Below are 13,650 nucleotides of genomic sequence, written 5' to 3'. Positions count from 1 at the left end.
GGGCTTCCCTGGTGGCGCAGTGGTTGAGAGTCCGCCTGCCAATGCAGGGGACACGGGTTTGTGCCCCGGTCCGGGAAGATCCCACATGCCGTAGAGTGGCTGGGCCCGTGAGCCGTGGCCGCTGAGCCCGCGCGTCCGGAGCCTCTGCTCCACAACGGGAGAGGCCACAACAGTGAGAGGCCCGTGTACCGGGAAAAAAAAAAAAAAAGAAAAAGTTGTCTATTTCTATAATATATTAACTTCTTCCCACACACATATTTTTTCATTCAAATATCCCCTACCATGTACTACTACTTCCATCCATGTGCCTATGCTTCTATCTATTCATCTATCCATGACATTTATGTCTATTACATTAAAGGAAATAAAACTGCTTACAATAAGTCAATGCTTTCTTAGTAATCTGACTACACAAGGGTTTCTCACTGGACTCAAACTTCATTTTATTGGTGGAACTCCTTCTTCAAATGAAATCTTGTAGAAGTAATCTAACAAGAAAAACAGTAAAAAGTTAAACTGCTCTGGGAATGAGGGAGAGGAGGTAGGAGGAAGACCGTCTCATTTACCACCAGCTCCCTTGGTCCTCCAAAATATATCTGACAAATTTTTAGAGCTTCATGAAACACAGTTGGAAAGGGGGGAATATATAACATGCTTTAGTGAGACACAAAGTATACTGCGTGTTTCATAAGGGCTTTCTTCACAAAAGTTAAAATATAAGGTTCAATCATTTATAGTTACTTGATCTGGAATTTTCTATCTGTAATTCCACATGGTTCTAGACAGGCAATCCTTTATAGCATGTACATGTAGTAAAGAACTGAATACATAACCACATAATGCCTCCTGGCTTTCACCTTACGCAGTTCTCTCAATCTTCCTGCTATGCCCTACATTTCAACTAAAAAAGAACTGCTAACTGCTTTCTGCCCCTCATGCATAGTTTTTGTTTTTCTATTCCTGTGCTTCTACATCTGTCATTCTCTGTTGGGATTCTGCCTTGCCTTCACCATTCACAAACCCAGCTCTTTAACACTTCGGTATAAAGCTTCCTGATAGTCATGACTTTCAGTGTGCCCTCCACCCGGTCTACGACACCCTGCTTATGATTCTCTTAACAAATAAAAATATTTTCTTATAGTTTTCTTAAGATATATGCTCTATTTTGCCCTGAAGTATAGATTTTGTGTACTTGTTCATCTCTCAGCTAAATTATAGCTATGTCCAGGGAGTTACATTAAGGAAAGCTGGTAACCCCTCAGTGTTGAGTATAGTGTGAGATCTTTCAGAATTGCTTATGGAAGGGCCATAGATAGAAAAATTACCTATTCTCTACAACTCCTCCACTGCCCCCAAATGCCAAACAACTGGCAGAAACCATGTATAACCACTTTTTAGAAAAAAGTGAGTAAACATTACTAGTTTGAATTAATAAAATTAAAAATCCCATCAGAATTCCCTGGGTGCTTTTAGAATTCTTCCATTAGCAAAAAAATGTGCTGGACTGAAATACTTTGGGAAAAAGTCTTGTACCTCTGTTCAATATCTGGCCAGGGTGAGGCTAGTATACATAACAGGGGGAGCAGGAATAAAGGAAACTGTGCTCTCCCTCTGGTGTAGTAATAGCCTTGAATCCCCAACACGAGCAATTCTGACTACTTACTGCCGCAGAAATAAGGTCTAACCAAAACGTTGAACAATGAAATATTTTAGAGTTACAAAATTTCCCTTTCTCCTTTCCCCTGTTTTTTGTTGCGCTCTCTTCTCTGTTCTGTATTTTGTGCCTCACAATGGAAGAAAAGAAGGCACAAAGATGAGTCAGGATTTCCAGCCTCTGTGATAGAAACACTGGCTGAGCTGAAGCACTTCAGTGATGCAGATTCCTGTTGCCTAATCGGCCCTCTCACAGGAGTTGGGGAGGGATATTGCTGCTGTGGCTTTGCACGCATCATCCACTTGCCACCAGTGCCAGGTATTGTTGAATATTCTAAACTATACAAAGTCTAAAACAACAATGGCTGGGAACTGTATCACTCCATTTCTATGACACTGACACTCCTTTGATCATAAAATTATTTTTGTTAACATAAAATCTTAAACATTTGGCACCCGAAGACAATCTTAAGAGTCCACAATCTTAAGAGATTTACCTGATTACTTGAATGTTTTTAAGTTTGGCTCCGCTTTAAATTGTGACTATAAAGCCTAACATGGGAATTCAATAATCTGTGATTTCGTCTACTGAAATATTTTTCTTTACATGTCTAAAATGAGATGAACACAGAATGACAAATTAATCTTAAATAAATTTTAATGTGATGACAAATTCCACGGTTTTTAATAACTACTCATTTTCCTACTTCTTGGTCCTCATGAATATTTACTGATGTATAGATACAAGCACTGATTATGCAACAGCACATATAGGTATCATAACAACTCTTGATGAGGACCACATGGTTTCTGCTCACTAAGAATTTGCAGTCTTCTGTAGAAAATTCACTGGACTGTTCAGGGATAAAATTGGTATGGTTAATAGTTTTGAGTTTTTTCAGGATAACTGAGCACTAATGGAAAAGATGTTCGCTGAAAACTTTTGTGAAATACATCCTACTTTGCTGATTTAATTAATAGAGCCTGCAGATTAAAGTTTAATATCTCCATCATGTGATGATCCTGAGAATCAGTTCTCACTGCGTTGTGATCCTGAGAAATTATTCTGAAGCTCCTTGGACACTGTTATTTTAAAAATACTTAATATCATCTTTCTCTTTTTTAATTAATTCTGCTTGAATTTCTAATTATTAAGGCTTTGTATAATTAAGCTGTAGTTACAGTCAGGGAGTATAATATAAAGAGGGGGTACCTTGACCTGGGTCAAGAAAGTAGAGTTGACAATGCTCTGAGATCTCTGGGTAACCTAGAAAAAGACCTTTGATTGCTGTGTCCATCCCCTGCTTTGGAAAGTGGCATCAACAGTATACTTCCCAGGACTATTGAAAGGGTAAAATAATAATAATGATAATAACAGTATAAATATATGGAAAATAAATGAAAGTAGGTTATAATTTTATTATTGTAAATCAGAATAATATGCTATAGTACAGACCCCACTAGCCAAGTATTTTACAACAATTTTATTTAGATAGACATTTCCCAATAAAATGGCTGAGAAAGTTGCTGTTTGCATAGAGGCTAAATTATGATGAATCCCTCCTTGCAGAACATATTGTTTAACGAACTTTTATTTTGATTTTCTTTGACAAATTTGGGTTAATTTCTCCAGAATAACCAACTTTTAAAAACATATTACTCATATTAAGTTAAAAACTAAAATCAATAAGGCATATTATACTAATTTTATTAAATTATAGACATGCATGTCTTGTGAGTATAATTCTCTGATTTCTCACTATCTTATCTAAGAACATCGTGTGTTAGTTATTTTCTAAAATACTCCTATACTGATTGCTTTATGTTAAACAATTTATCATCTTATATTTGAGAACAGGTTATATGTGTATGATTTTAGTTAGCAACAATGTTTTATTGCTGTGGACATGTATTATAGAAGTTATAGTAACAAAATCCATATTTACACAGTAAACCCTTTTTTCCAGGACAGACTGAATTACAGAGTAATCAAATTTATAGCATTTTGTTAATTTTTGTTAATTTTTAAATAGGTAATATATATACTTGGTAAAAACTTTAAAAGGTACACAGTGGTACACAAGAAACAGATCTTCCCTTCATTTTTATACCTTCAGCCAATAACTCTCTCTAAGAACTAACTGCTATTATCAATTTCTTAGCTACACTTCCAGAGATAATTCTAATGAAACTGAGTTTTAATGCTTTTAGATTTATATATTAACCCAGTCTAAGTTAATGTGGTAGGCCATGGTATTTTGTAGGACAGAATTTTCCAAAGGGTGATTTTCAGAATTAAACTATAGACTTAGTTCACAATAAGGGTTTCAGTATTGGTGTGTTACCTGTAATAAATGTATCACACTAAAGCAAGATGTGAATAATAGAAGATGAGGGGGGGTATATATGGAAATACTCTGTACTATTTTCTCAATTTTTCTGTAAATATAAATTAAAACTATTCTAAAAAACATAGTCCATCATAAAAAAAAGTTCACTTGGGAGCTGAAGATTCCGTTCTAATAGGTTGCTGTTGTGAGGTCTTGGTCAGCTCAGTATAATGGTCTTCTCAGCTGCAAAATGATTAGTAAGGTTTGGGTTTTTTTCTTTTTTCCCCAATCACTATAAAATGTTCTCAGGATATGAATTAGTTAGAATTAGTTTATTTCCATGTTTGTTATTAATTCAGAAATTCAACTTCAGTTCAGTAATTCAATTTAATAAATATTTTTAGGTTGCTATATCATACCAACCAATCTGAGTGTGTCTTTAAAGGAAACAAAGTTTTTGTTTTCTGAAACAAAGGAAACATTACTCCTAGAGTTTTATCTAAATATCAATTTATGCAAAAATCTATAGTTTATGTGAAATTTTTACAGCAAAAAAGCAAAGGTAAATTTTCTCTAGACAATATCTAAATGATTATATATTTGGGAGGGCACTCAACTCTTGATTATCTGGTAGAAGATAAACTAAAGTAATAATTAATCATAAAGAGTACATTTGTAAAGAAATGAAAATTACTATGAATAAAACAACTATATACCAAAAGATATTTGTAGTAATAAATAAACGGTACAGAGCTATCTAAGATAGCCTGATAGACTAGGCCCTATCCCTCAGTTCATACAGCAGTATTTGTGGGGTACAGGCATACTTCAGAGATAATTGTGGACTGGGGTCCAGACCACTGCAATAAAGCGGATATCGCAATAAAGCGAGTCACATGAAATTTTTGGTTTCCCAGTGCATATAAAAGTATGTTTACACTATATTGTAATGCTATTGCACACTACAATATAGTGTGCAATAGCATCAAGTGTGCAATAGCATTATGTCTAAAAAATGCATATCTTTCATTAAAAAATGCTTTATTATTAAAAAATGCTAACCATCATCTGAGCCTTCAGAGAGTCACAATCTTTTTGCTGGTGGACTGTCTTGCCTTGATGCTGATGGCTGCTGACTCATCAGGGTGGTGGTCACTGAAGGTTGGGGTGGCTGTGGCTATTTCTTAAAATAAGACAACAATGAAGCTTGCCACATCAATGACTCTTCCTTTCATGAACAATTTTTCTGTAGTATGCAATGCTATTTGATAGCATTTTACCCAGAGTAGAACTGCTTTCAAAGTTGGAGTCAATCCTCTCAAACCCTGCCATTGCTTTATTAAATAAGTTTGTGCAATATTTATTCTAAATCCTTTGTTGTCATTTCAACAATTTTCACAGCATCATCACTAGCACTAGATTCTATTTCAAAACACTTTCTTGCTCATCCATAATAAACAATTTCCCATCTGCTCAAGTTTTATCATGAGGTTGCAGCAATTCAGTCACATCTTCCACTTCTAGTTCTAGTTCTCTTGCTGTTTCCACTACACCAGCAGTTTCCTCCTCCACTGAAGTCTTTTGCCCCACAAAGTCATCCATGAGGGTTGGAATCAACCTGTTCCAAACTCCTGTGAATGTTGATATTTTGACCTCTTCCCATGAAACACAAATATGCTTAATGACATCGAATGGTGAATCCTTTCTAGAAGGTTTGCAACTTACTTTGCCCAGATCCATCATAGGAATTGCTCTTTATGGCAGCTATTGTCTTATGAAATGTATTTCTTAAATAATAAGACTCAAAAGTCAAAATGACTCCTTGATCCATGGGCTGCAGAATGGATGTTGTGTGAGCAGGCATGAATACAACATTAATCTCATTGTACATCTCCATCAGAGCTGTTGAACGACCAGGAGCATTGTCAACGAGCAGTAATATTTTGAAAGGAATTTTTTTCTGAGCAGTAGGTCTCATCAGTGGGCTTAAAACAGTAAACCATATTGTCAGCAGATGTGCTTTTATCCAGGCTTTGTTGTCCCATTTACAGAGCACAGGCAGAGTAGATTTAGCATATTTCTTAAGGGCCTTAGGATTTTTGGAATGGTAAATGAGCACTGGTTTCAAGTTAGTCACCAGCTGCACCAGCCTCTACCTAACAAGAGAGTCAGCCAATCCTTTGAAGCTTCGAAGCCAGGCATTGACTTCTCTTCTCTAGCTATGAAAGTCCAAATAGCATATTCTTCCAGTATAAGGCTATTTTGTCTACAATTAAAAATCTGTTGTTTAGTGTATCCCCCATCATTAATAATCTTAACTAGATCTTCTGGATAACTTGTTGTAGCTTCTACATCAGCACTTGCTGCTTCACCTTGTACTTTTATGTTATGTAGGTGGCTTCTTTCCTTCAACCTCATGAACCAACTTCTGCTAGCTTCAAACTTTTCTTCTGCAGCTTCTTCACCTCTCTCGGCCTTCACAGAATTGAAGAGAGTTAGGGCCTTGCTCTGGATTAGGCTTTGGCTTAAGGGAATGTTGTGGCTGGTTTGATCTATCCAGACCACAAAAACCTTCTCCATATCAGCAGTAAGGCTGTTTTGCTTTCTTATCTTTCATGTGTTTACTGGCATAGCGATTTTAATTTCCTTCAGGAACTTTCCCCTTTGCATTCACAGTGTGGCTAACTGTTTGGTACAGGAATCCTAGCTATCAGCCTATCTCTGCTTTTGACATGCCTTCCTCACTAAGCTTAATCATTTCTAGCTTCTGATTTACAGAAAGAGTAAGACTCTTTCTTTCACTTGAACACTTAGAGGCCATTGTAGGGTTATTAATTGGCCTAATTTCAACATTGTATTGTATCTCAGGGAATAGGGAGGCACAAGGAGAAGGAGAATGATGGGGGAATGGTTGGTGGGTGGAGCAGTGAGAACACACACAACATTTATTAATTAAGTTTGCTGTCTTACATAGGTGTGGTTCATGGCAGCCCCAAACAACTACTATAGTAACATCAAAGATCACTGATAATAGATCACAGTAACAAATATAATGATAATGAAAAAGTTTGAAATATTCTGAGAATTACCAAAATGTGACACAGAGTCATGAAGTGAGAAAATGCTATTGGAAAATGACTTGCTTGACACAGGGTTGGCACAAACCTTCGATTTGTAAAAAACAAAACAAAACAAAACAACAAAAAAACCCCACAATACTTGAGAAGTGTAATAAAGTGAAGCTCAATAAAACAAGGTATGCCTGTATTCTAACACCACTGAGCAAGAATTTTAGTTGAACTTCTAATTAAGGGTAGTAATGAAAGAGAAAGGAGGCATGTGTCTGCTTAATTCAAGACTCATAAATACAAGGATCTTTACTAAGAGTTGTTTAACAGCCCAGTACTTTTTTGGCAGATAATTTACATGGTCTTGAATCCAAGTACTTGTATTTCTTTTACACTTTTGGGTAACATCTGTGGACTGTGTTGAACTACTAGATTATTCATAAATTTGTTTTATGTCATATTGTTATTAGTTTTACAGTTTTGTATTAACCATGATTCTGGGTAGTCTGTGGTTTCCTTTCTATCTATTCGTCACCTCATTTATGCCAGTTAAACAAGGGTTGAATGTAGTTGAGTTCCAAGTAATTAGTTTTACTATATTCTCAAATTGTTTCCTGATTTGCCATGTGTCATCTGCAAATATTATCAGAGTTTTCCCTAATTATATTTGTAACCATTTTTTAACTTGAAGTTGCACTCAGTTGAATCATTCCCTCAAATCCTTTATTCTTAAATAGTTTACTCCACATAATATTAACTAAATATAAGTAGGGTATGTGGTATTCTTTGTCTCTCTAATTGAATTTTCTATTGTGTTATTTGTAGGTTTTTTTGCTAGATTATACTTGATTTTCACAAGTTATTGCAGTATAAAATTAAAGTTATTTTAATTGACCCATTCTTTAAAATTTGCCATGAAAATAATCTCTCTTTTTTACAATTTGGAAGTATAGTAGATTATTCCTGTTACTTATTTTCCTTATACTTTATATTATACTACGACAATAATAATCAAAGCTTTCTTATAAGAACATTCAGTCACCAGCCAACATTTATGTGATGTCTGCTATACTATGTAATAACTGTTCTTTCAAATGCATGTTTTGCTTTAATTTTACCCACAATGAGATATAGTTGAAACCTTTTTTCACACATAAATTTAAAAATATATATCCATCATTTTCCTTTACTGTTAGGGCAGCAATATATCAATAGATAAAGTATGGATTTTAGACTGTTACTCCCCAGGTTTGACTCCCTTTTATACCACTTATAATCTGTGATTCTCTGCATCTCAGTCTTCTCATGTATAAAATGGGGATAAAAATACCAGGTATGTCATAGATTTAATGGAAGGATTAACTAAGGTAATGCATGTAAAGCACTTTGAAAAATTGCTACATTTTAAGTCCTTAATAGTATTAGCTATTATTATTTCTGCTGGTGTTATTTTTCAGCCTCCCAAGAACCCTTATGAGCTATTTCTCCTTGAATTAGGTCTTCCACAATTTGTTTTCTATTAAAGATGAAATTTGTGTGTCACAATAAGCTGCCTTATAGCCATCTGATTAACTTTACCCATTAAGTTATTCTGCTTATACCTTTAGTATAAATCTTGCTAAATTTTAGCTTATGAATTTGAATGATTGTTTCCAATATTTGAAAGGCTAGGTGTTTGCATAATATCTCTTGCTTAAAAGAACTAAACATGCTGGAGTGTGAGAGTGTGTGTGTGTGTGTGTGTGTGTGTGTGTGTGTGTGTGTACACATATACATACATTTGTTATTTTTCTTAATAGCATTGGAGAGCTGATAAAGTACTAGGGAAATTATTAGAATACAATCTAAGGAAGGCAGGACCCTAGAGGGTTAAAATGCACTAAAGCCTTTTTTTGCCTGAGGACATTTACTGGAACTTTGTGACCCTAAGCTGCAGTTTTCACACAGTTGCGGGGCACAGGGGTACAGAGACAAAGCTTAGGGCTTGCCCAAAGAGGACACCCTCCCCCATAGAAGTGGGTCACCTGAGATTCATTTAGTAACCACAAACCTACCCTTCGGTATATTTGCAGCTCAAATTAATGTGACTTGGGTAGTTTAAAAAACAAACAAACCAAACCAAACCCTCAATGGTGAATGTGTTAGCTGGATTGTGGTAATTCTTTCACAATATACACATATCATCATGTTGTACACTTTAAATACATTACACTTTCATTTGTCAATTATACCTCAATAAAATTGAAAAATAAACAAACAAAAACACCTCAAACCAGGTAGTTTAAAGTAGTTGAAGACCATTAGTGCCTCTTTGTGGCAGAAGCAATGACAAATATTTTTCAGAGAAAACACCTTTATACTAGGTCTCAAAGAACTCCTACCAGTAATTTTCTACAGAAAAATGAGTATCACACAGTAAAAAATTACTTCACTCATAAAGAAACAACACTTATGAACAAGAACAGTAGAAACAAGAACAACAGAAACTGGTTGCAAAGATTTCAAATATTAGAACTAACAGACAGCAATAAAATAACAATGCTTACTAAATTTCAAGAAATAAAAGATACTCTTAAGAATAGTAACAGGAAACTATATACAATGATAAAGCATGTTTGAAAGAGAACCACATACAATTTCTAGAAAGAAAAAATATAATACCTGAAATTCAAAATTCAATGGTCAGGCTTAACAGAGATTAGGCTTTCAGATATGAAGAGAGAATTAGTAACCTGAAACATGACTAGAAGGAATTATGCAGAATTCAGCATAGGAAGCCAAAGAAAGGTTAAGAGGCATAGAAAATAGAGTAAGATGGCCTTACCTAAGTGTAATTTGAGTTCCAAAAGAAAGGGACAGAGAGAATAAGGCAGAAGAGATATTTGAAGAAATAATGACTGAGAAATTTTCGGAACCAATGAAAGTGACCAATCATTCTCCTTAAAAATCACAAGCAAAATAACCAAAAAGAAATTCACACTTGGATGTACCAGAGTGAAACTTCAGAACACCAAAGACAAAGAGGTAATCTTAAAAGTAGCCAGTGAGAAAAGGCAGATTACCTCCCAAAGAGTGATTGTGAGACTGTCAGCAAATGTTCAGTTTCCCATGAAATTAAATCTTTAGCATGTTGAAAGAAAATAACTGCTAACCCAAATTCTAGCTCCAGTAGAATTTTCACAAGAGCAAAAGTCAAAGACATTTTTCAACCCACTAAAAACTGAGAAAATTTGCCTCTAGTAGAGTTTCATTAAAGGCAATTCTGAAGAATGTATTTCAGATAAATGGAAAATAATCCCAGATAGTAGTTCTAAAATGCAAGTAGTTCTAAATCCAAGAAGGAAAATAAGAACAGTGACAGTTATAAATTTGTAGATAAATTTAAATGAGCACTGGCTATATAGATGAAATAATAAGAAGAATGTCTTTTAAAAAAAAAAAAGACAATTTAACTATCCTCAAATACATTAAAATAACATATAACTTTGTGGGATTTGGGTATTAAAGGAATTTAAAGGAATTAAAGTTTAAAGGAATTCAAGTGTTCCAAATATTGTGTTCTCTGATGGGAGCAAAAGGGTATGTGATTGACTTCTACACTTTCGTAAGTTAAGAAAACATGTTGGAATTGTAGAGTAGCCACTAAAAGAAGAGAAACAGTATATTTACTCCAAAACAGTAAAAAGACAAAAGTTGAAAGACAAAAACTATCAGATGAGATTAAAAAAACAAAACAAAAACAAACAAACAAAAAATGCAGTTAAATGCAGTATACCAGAGAGATTTCCAAAACGTAAGGATATCTAAAGGTAGAAAGTAACAAAGATGGAAAAACATGTATACCAGGTAAATGCTAACAAAAAGAAAACTCATGTGGTTATATTAATATCTTTTATTGAGATAAACAGCATTACTAGAAATAATGAGAGTGATTTTACAATAATTTAAAGATTCCATTTTTCAGGAAGATAAAACTATTTTATCTAATAACATAGACTCAGATTAACAACTACATAAGATATAGACAAGCTTATTATGGTAGTGAAAGATTTTAACACATCTCTTTTCATAGAATAACCAGAGAAAAATGGATGTGGATATAGATTTTAATAAGAAGATTAACAATTGACCCACTGAACATATATAGAACACTTCACCCAACAAATGCAGACATATTCTCTTCTAGCACATATAGAACATTTATGGTGCCTAAGAAAAATTTTCAACAAACTTCAAAGGACTGAATCCATGTAACATGTGACCTAAACTCTGTCACTTATTAGCTTTGTGACATTGCTGAAGTTCTTTAGCCTTTCTGAGCTTCAGTCTCCTAACTTCAAAATGGGGTAACAATGGTATACGTCAGTTGTGTAACCAGAAACAGAAAGAGATGATGCACTGACGGGTCCTACACGCAATGAGAGATGGTTTAGATTTTAAAATAATGAATTTAAACAAGGAATGGCATGATTAGATATGTTTTAGAAAGATCATTTTGGCAGCAAGATGGAGAATGGCTTAGAGAAAGGGAAAACTAGAAGCAGGGTGATATGTTAGGAAAAATTATAATACATCAGATGAGAAATAATGAGGGCTTGAAGAGCGTGTGAAAGGACATATCTTCACAGATATTTATCTTCCTGTTTACAATTTCAGTGCCAAAGAGAACTAACAGAAACTAGGTCTACTAAATGTATAGCTATTACTTTAAAATTCTTTGGTGAATAACTGAAAATGTTAAAGCACATAATTTTTTCATTCATTAAAAAGAGAGAATTTAAGACACAATCTTTAAGGCAAATGTCTCTATGACCTACACGGAAAAGCAACTGAGCTATGGTATATTTTATTTGTGTGTATATACATATATTATATAGATAACAGATATAGATTTATTTTTTAAGTAAGTCTATTTTTAAAGTATTCTCTGATCTCACTCTTTAATATCGTCTAAAGTTTAATAATCCTCACTGTTAGGTATTTCTTCACAGCCAATCCCCCAAAGCAAACACTGCATATTTCTGTTACCTGCTATTAACAGATACTTAAAATACTTGCCTATTAATGTATTCGCTAAATAATCTTAGAAAACTCAAGAGAAAATATTTCTATGCACAGATTTTTGAGGCCATTCAGTTTGTTAACACAAATGAAGCGAATATTAAAGAAAACTCTATTTTCTTTATAATTTTCATTTACTTGGAATTTGGCTAACATATAAAAGTATATGTAATTTAAATTTGAGTAAGTGAAGTTAAAATTAGTCTGAATAATATGTCTGTGTAGCATAAGCATTCTATATGGAAGAGGTCCCCCCCAACTTAGTTTTGCTTTTGCTTTTTTTATCATGGACTCAAAGGCCATAAGTGGTAGGAAGCAAGATTTAAATTTAGGGGGAATAACAGTTGGCTAACGTAAATGATAGTGCTGATATGGACAGCTATTGCAGAGAATGCCATTGTGGCACATCCTTGCTAAAAGAGTTCTCATTTCTCATAGTACCAAATTAATTTTCATCTGCATGTCCTATACAAGAGTGTCATAAAAGAAAATGAGATTCATTCAAAATGAAAGGGTGTGCTGAAATAAAGTGTCAGAATAAGATGGATGGAACAGGCAAAGAGGTAGATGTGATTCCAAGCGATTTTACACATTGTTTCTGCCAATCATTTTGGAACTCTTCCAAACGTTATATCGAATAAAGTCTATCTCAAGAGAGATTTGTAATTTATATAATTTACACTTTGGCAAAAAGTAATGCTAAGTATCACTGCTGCTGCTATCTGGAAAGAAGAGCAGAGGGGCAAAAGGAGATCAAGGTCATGTTTATTTGCTACTTCTCTCTTATCTTCCACTGCAAAGCATCAAACTGTATCTTGAATCTGACAATACATCACCCCTTTCATCTTTCATCTGGATTAGAGCAGCCTTTTAACTGGTCTTCCAGAGTTCCACTTGGGACCACTTTCAATCAATCTACCATAGAGCAGAAAAAGTGATCTCACAATGTAAATCAAATAACAAAATTCACTGTTTAAAACCCTGCAAGTTTCCCAAAGCACAAAGAATAAAATCCAACCTCCCTTACTTTGGGCTCTAAGCTCTGCATGATCTGGCCTGCCTAACTCTCCGTGTGTGTGTGTGTGTGTGTGTGTGTGTGTGTGTGTGTGTGTGTGTGTGTGTGTGTGTGTGTGTGTGTGTGTGTAAACTCCTGTGTATGTTACTACCCAACCGTGCCGAGTTTCTATCCACCTTAGAACATTTGCATATACCCTTCTTTCTTCACGGAATACCTTACTTCTAAAAGCCTATTCCTATATAAACAGATTACATGCCTATGTAAACAGATTACATGAAGCTTAAATATTACCTGCCTCGAGTCTTTCCTGACCACGTATCTCAACTCCCTGTTTTTAGCATACATCATAATGTACGATTAGTTTTTATATTTGTCAACTTTTTACAAAGTTACTTTCCTAACATGGAAGCTCTATGATGACAGAGTGGTGTGTATCTTTTCTAATGGCATCTTTTTATGTACAATTTTTTATTACAGAAATGTAAGGTAGATTATTCTATAATAATCTTACATTATTCTA

The 13,650-nt window shown here is 34.4% G+C and overlaps 1 protein-coding gene across 2 annotated transcripts in view; it reads right to left on the bottom strand.

Moving 5' to 3' along the window:
• Positions 1-13,650, bottom strand: part of XRCC4 (X-ray repair cross complementing 4) — a 268,679-nt gene that overhangs the window by 35,346 nt on the left and 219,683 nt on the right. The gene's annotated exons all lie outside the window — the stretch shown is intronic.

This window comes from Lagenorhynchus albirostris, chromosome 3, assembly GCF_949774975.1.
Source record: "Lagenorhynchus albirostris chromosome 3, mLagAlb1.1, whole genome shotgun sequence".
NCBI classification, from domain to species: Eukaryota; Metazoa; Chordata; class Mammalia; order Artiodactyla; family Delphinidae; genus Lagenorhynchus; species Lagenorhynchus albirostris.
Note: the sequence above shows the minus strand (reverse complement) of the source record. Positions and strands in the feature narration are given on the sequence as shown.